Source organism: Diadema antillarum, unplaced genomic scaffold (genome assembly GCF_040938485.1).
Source record: "Diadema antillarum isolate AM-2024a unplaced genomic scaffold, OU_Dant_1.0 seq00000003_RagTag, whole genome shotgun sequence".
NCBI classification, from domain to species: domain Eukaryota; kingdom Metazoa; phylum Echinodermata; class Echinoidea; order Diadematoida; family Diadematidae; genus Diadema; species Diadema antillarum.
Window position 1 is genome coordinate 794,975 of NW_027271125.1, and position 6,966 is coordinate 801,940.

A 6,966-nucleotide genomic window follows, 5' to 3' on the forward strand; every position below is an offset into this window, starting at 1 on the left:
ATTTGATCACGATCATTTCATTCTGTAATTAGTCACATTCTCATCTCAGCCCATCGTGAAGGAAAGGTGTAAGATATAGTATAGTTATAAGATTCAATTCCATAAGATATTAAGATACAGTGGCGATGAATACATGTAGAATAGTATATAACATAATGAAGTTCAAGTTTGAAGAAATATTTTACAATGTAAAATATATATATTTTTGTAAATGTAGTATACAGCCTTCGTTTCAAACAAAAAAGACCAATATCTGACAATATGTTATATACTTCCAATCACACAGCACTTGCAATGTATGAAATGCTTTATAGTACTCTATCAAATGTAATATATACTTGTGGATTACTGTCTGGAATATTATCTATTTGTATTTTAATTCATGTTATATTTCTGTCAAAATAACAATTGCGCATGTATGTATACATAATTATATTATATAAATGTATAGATATTTACTCATTCATGTGACTGTGCTTACATGCATAGTGAATAGTATAAAAGAAATGAAGTCTGTTCACATAAAGATTGTGTTTTCCGTCATTATTTTGTTGTCTGTCATCCAGTCATCAACGCTCCTTTACTTTCATCATCAGCATCTAACCACTAGTACCATGCAACCTGGATATCGTGTTCGGTACACCAGAATCGCAGCTTTGTCTCCGTCAGGTTGGTAGAAGAAGAAATTATCATGTTTTCAGAATATGGGCCTAGAGGCAGAGAATATATTTCCTCAAAAGATTTAAAAGTATTTACCTAAGATTAATAATGAACCTTCCTTACAAAGAATCAAATTTCATATTAAAGGTAGGGGATACCTTTTACAGACCTCCCAAAATGCAGCAAAACATTAAATATGAACCTCAGGGGACTTGTTTAGGCCACTGCTGAGAAATTTGGAAGTCAACAGTTATCTACAATTTGAATAATGCACAAAACTCAACTACTCAGTAGTTCTGTGTGTCAGCCACACTGAAGCCCTTTTGTTGCAGTCTTCTGTATTTTTTATCTATAAACACAAATCTAAAAGTATAAGAGCTGATGTAATAACATATAGAGTGTGTGGCAAGAATGTATATAGAAATGTTTGTAAGTTTTGATGAACTTTCTTCACAAAATATACATGATGGACACACATGCAGTGCATGGGTCTGCAAAGGTAGCCTAGTAATGTACTGGAATTTACGGTGAGCCCCGAAAAAAATTCAATTCAAAATCTAACGGTCAAAAAAGTGTACTAAATGTTACCTTCCACTTTCAATACTTTATGGGAGTTTCTAAAATGATACTCTCTTCAACATACCACTGTATTTATACAACTCTTCATTTAAGGCATGCAAATGGGATTCCCTACCTTTAACGATCAATTTGAGCGAAGAAAGACACGAAAATACCATCAAGAAAACAAATGTATCAATTATTTTTCTACATCTTAACAGAACACAATGCCTTGGAAGAAGGAAAACCTACAGGCTGCCCTGTGTAGAGTAAGACTTGGAGAACTGTCATTTAGGGCGGCATGAAAGGTGTACGGTGTACCGAACACAACCCTACGAGATAAATTCCATGGTCGATGCGAGCTGGATGCGAGGCACGGTCCGAAGCCCTTTCTTACTGAAGCTGAAGAAGCTGAAATTGTAAACTATGCGAAAGATATGGCTAGGATCGGCTTCGGCAAGACGAAACAAGACTTACAAGATGTAGGTTACAAAAAATGAAATTCTTGGTATTCCATATCCGTGATAGTATCATAATTAAGCGTGATATACTTTCTGTTCAAACGAAGAAAATAATCAAATCTTACATTGTGTTCACATTATTTTATACTCAACGAGGTGATAGTTATTATTGTATGTGCAGATAGTAATATGGACACAGAGGGCACATGTAAGTAGTCTTAATGGCAGTTCCCCTCCCCCCGCCAACTACCACCCGAACAACTACCACCCGAACTGACTACCACCTGGATAACCATCCTCTATGACTACGACCCCCCCCCCCCCCCCCCCCTGAATACATTCTTGGATGATCACCCCAGTCAACTACCCCCAACCAACTACACTCAGTCAATTACCCTCAACAAATATATATGTATGTATATATATTAAGTAAATAGGTAGAGTGAAATTTGCGTTGTGATTGGTTGGATAGTATCACGTGATCGTGCAAACATTTTGTTTTATAAAATGGGTTCAAGAATGTAGCCAATAGGAAGCGCTGAAATGAGACACACCTCCTTCCTTTACTTCAGTACAACTGCACTGCCTGTAATCCTATGGTAGATTGCCGATCGTCTGTGCGCGCGGCGGCTCCTTTGATGAATTGCATGCATACGCGTACGCGCTGTCAATCCTGTAAACAACTTCTAGTTCGCGGGCTGCCGGCCGGCCGGCCTGTCTTCCCTTGTGCATAACATATGTGGCGTACGTACGTATACTATACTATACGTACACTTTGTACAGTACAGTAGACCAAGCGTTATGGGACCGGACGCGTACATGGAGTCACTTTGAAGAGCAAATCCAACGATTTAGCAGGTTAATTCTCACGCCGTTTTCAGAGTATGTTGTCTAGTAGGCCTATATGAGGAGTCTATATCAAGTCTTTAAGGTAAAGGGTGCATATTCTATGTAAAATAAGTAAGTTTTCATGCGGGTGTCCGGAAACCCAACCCCCCATTATACTTATACTGTATGTGCGGGACTTCCGCGAGTGCGACGTGCGTAAAAGTTTGGGACGAACATCTTCGGACGTCTTGACCCACAAAGGTACGTGAAAAACGCTGAAAAATGATGTTAGTTTTCGAATTTTCGACCCATTTTATAAAACAAATGATGCACAGGATTATTTCGTGTTTCGCCTCGTGCATGTTTCACAATTGTAAATACCCTCGAGTGCACTACGCCTACACTAACGCACTCTATCCTGTGCATCATTTGTATAATAGTGGCACGACTGTGCCACTATACCGAACGCTTACAGCGCGTGCCTGCGCTTTATGTACGCAGAGAAAAAAATAATTTGTAGAACTTTTTTAATAACTTAATTTATTTGATAATAATTTATTATTATTATTATTGATATTATTATCATTTATTATTATTATTTTTATTATTTAATTGATTTGATAATTTAATTTATTTTTAAATAATTTTTTAGAACTTTTTTTATAATTTTGTAGAACTTTGTAGAACTTTTTTCTAAACAAAATTGGTGACTACAGCGCATGCCTGCGCTTTATGTACGCAGAGAAAAAAATAATTTGTAGAACTTTTTTAATAATTTAGTATTATTTATTATTATTATTATTAATATATTTGATATTATTTATTATTATTATTATTATTTAATTTATTTCATAATTTAATTAATTTTCAAATGATTGTTTAGAACTTTTTTTATATTTTTTTATAATTTTGTAGAACTTTGTAGAACTTTTTTCTAAACAAAATTGGTGACTGGGCGAAAAAATGGATGATGGATTTGAACACAGATAAGTGTAAGGTTTTGACAATATCCAGGAAAAGAAGTAAGGTGCAACACGTGTATCATCTGAATAACACCCCTTTTGAATCTGTTGAATGCATGAAGTACTTGGGTGTAACCATCACTTCTGATTTGAAGTGGACCCAACACATCAACAATACTGTCAATAAAGCCAATAACGTGCTTTCATTTCTAAAACGCAATCTTCGCATAAAATCTTCTGATGTTAAAGCCACAGCTTACAAAACGTTGGTTCGACCAATTGTTGAGTATGCTTCCACAGTTTGGGACCCATCTACCAAGAACCTAATCCGCCAAGTGGAAATGGTCCAGAGAAGAGCTGCTCGATTCACTTTAAATCGCTACCATAACACCTCGAGTGTCACCAAAATGCTACAAGAACTTGATTGGACCACTCTGGAACAGCGCAAAGAAAATGACAGGCTGATTATGATGTACAAAATACACAATAATCTTACTCCTCTTTCAGCACAGGACATTAAACAGGCTACTCAGTTAACGAGAGCCTCACAACCACACTCCTATCAGGTACCATATTCGAGAACTGAATCGCATCGCCATTCGTTCTTCCCAAGAACTGTAAGGAACTGGAATTCCCTGTCGTCAGAAATTGTTTCAGCGCCATATGTGGGATCATTTTGAAACCGTCTAACGGTTGATCACAGTGGCTAGTTATTTTCGTCAAATTTTCTATGTGCTTGTAAATATCTGTAAATAGATTGTATTATAATGTAAATAGCACCAGTCTGCAAGAATCTTCAGTCTATTGAAGGAGGCAGACTTAATCAGAAGAAGAAGATTCACGCAAGGCCTAGGGAGGGACGTAGACAAGGCCAAGTATTTCAACGTATGCGCGCGTAGAGCTCTGGACGCATAAAGCTGTTCGTAAATATAAGCGAGTCTGCTCTGTGATGTGCAATACGCATACACGGCTGTACTAGCGTCGCACGCTGTGTTCGTAAACTATGCATGGTAAACTATACGTTGCGGTTAAAACCTCTGCGTGCAACAAATGCAGTGCCGGCGGTACGGTGAGTCTTGTTAGATCTAAATTAAGGCCTAGACCTACGGAAATACATGTAGATCGAGGGATCTATTTACTACGTGATAACAATTAGTGCATGTTCTATTGATGCACCAGTACTGGACTATAGAACTCCAAATACTAAATTATCCCGAGTGCTGTTTTGTTTCACCGGGGCCGCAGGCCGAGGTGAAGAGAACTGCACGAGGGATAATTTAGTATTTGTCGTTCTCTAATCCAGTACATACTAACATAGTGCATCATAGAGCATGCACTATTTGTATAATATATGTATATAATGTAAATGTCATATATATATACATATATATATATAAATTACATATACATATATAAATACAATAGTTACAACTCGTTATTCATAAGGTTCGTTAATACGAAAATGAGATAAGGTTTATTATTGTGCGGGTAACTGTCTTTGGGGTAGTTGGTTGGAGGGTAATTAATAAATGATTAAGGGTACTACATTTTGGGTAGTTGACTGGCGGGTAGGTAGCTGGGGGTAATCATCATAGAGGGTAGTTAGCTGGATGGTAGTTGTCCTAGAGGGTAGTAGTCGCTTATTTGAATATTCATAAGAACCGGTCAAGAATTTTTTTCCAGAAAATATGTGAAAAATAAATATGTCATAAATTCCTCATTTCTTATATCCGATTTTCATCACTTTTGCACTACAATGTATTTTGTAGGGAAATTTTTTTCTCTTTTATTTAGAATTAGGCAAATTCTTGACGTAACTTCCACTTTAACTACATCAAATAAAATACATTATCTATTTTTTTCTGTTCGTGCTCCATTGTTTCCACATTCTCAGGTGATCAAGCATTGGCTAGACGAGGACGGTAGGGCAAATCCGTTCGTTGACAACAGACCTGGGGATCGGTTGTGGCGAAGTTTCAAAACTCACCACCCACATCTCGTCTACCGCACACCACAAAGTCTCGGAAATGAACGGGCTATAGTGAGTCAACAACGCATTGACAAATGGTTTGATGACTTAGAGAGTTATTTGAGCGAAAACAACGCACTCAGAGTGCTAAATGAACCAAACATGATCTTTAATGCCGATGAGAGTGGGTTTTCTCTTGGAGGGATGTACGCAGACCGCATGTTGGCTGAGAAAGGCGAGAAATACGTACAAGTGTTTAAGAACTCAGAGAAATCCCAAGTATCTGTGTTGGTAACTACATCAGCGGCTGGAAACTATCTTCCGCCAGTCATTCTTCTGCCTGGTCGTCCTGACGCCGCCGCCCTAGAAGGAAGACCAGAAGGATCTTTCTTCAGCTGCACGAAGAATCGGTGGATGGATAAGAAAGTCTTCTGTAGCTTCGTTGCCAACTTGTTCCACCCCTACTTGGTTCGGAAGAAGATACCACTTCCAGTCCTTCTTCTGGTAGATGGTCTCGGGGCACACCAGAGCCTTCAAGTGTCCAAATTCTGTAGGGACAATGGCATAATTTTGTACCGCCTCCCTACAAATGCCACCCATGTGCTGCAGCCTTGTGATTTGAGTGCCTTTCGGTCACTGAAAGCCTCATGGTGCACGGCTGAGCGAAACTTCCGGTTTCGGAATCCTGGAGACTATGTCACGAAGGCTACGTTTGCTCAAGTATTCGCAGACGCCTGGAAGGAGCAGTGAATGGCTTTCGAGCCGCGGGAATTTTCTCATATACACGGCGGTTCAATACATGTGTGCTGAGGCCATCTGCCATGTACACATTCGGCGACGACGACGCACCCCAACCAGACGTTGGCGGAGGTGGTGACAACGCCACGGTTAGACCTCCAGCACCCATTCCACCTCCAGCACCCATTCCACCCCTAGCACCCATTCCACCTCCAGCACCCATTCCACCTCCAGCACTCATTCCACTTCCAGCACCCATGCCACCTCCAGCATCCGCATCTGACGAGGGAAGAGGTGACGATGAGGCAGGACCTTCTAACTCGATATCCATCACCCCTACACGTACAATCACGCCACCCAAGCCGCAGACTCGGAGCGCTCATTACATCTCCCCGTCGCTCGAACATTGTATCGAATTTCCTGCGGTACATGTCCCAGGAAATCGAAAGCGGAAGTTGCAGCTTCCAGAAGCAATTTCAGGAGATGACTTCATAACTCACATGGAAGCAACACAGAAAAGAAAGGATGAGGAAGAAGAGTCGAAGAAAAGAAAGGAAGAGAGAGAGAAACAAACGAAAGAAAGATGAAGGCAAAAAGACATTGAGAAAGAAGAAAGAAGAGGGAAGACTTAAAGAAGAGAGAAGAGATGAAGTTGTGTACAGGAAATAGAAAGATCACAGAGATCTGATTGTGAATAGGAAAGAAGAAATGAACCGTAAAGAAGGAATGAAACAGAAGGAAGAAATGAAGTTGGAAGAAAAAATGCAAAAGAAGAAAGGTGTGAGTTTCG

The 6,966-nt window shown here is 39.3% G+C and overlaps 1 pseudogene; it reads left to right on the forward strand.

Annotated features, from left to right (window-relative positions):
- Positions 1-1,445: 1,445 nt before the first annotated feature.
- Positions 1,446-6,763, forward strand: LOC139724917 (uncharacterized; annotated as a pseudogene).
- Positions 6,764-6,966: the final 203 nt, after the last annotated feature.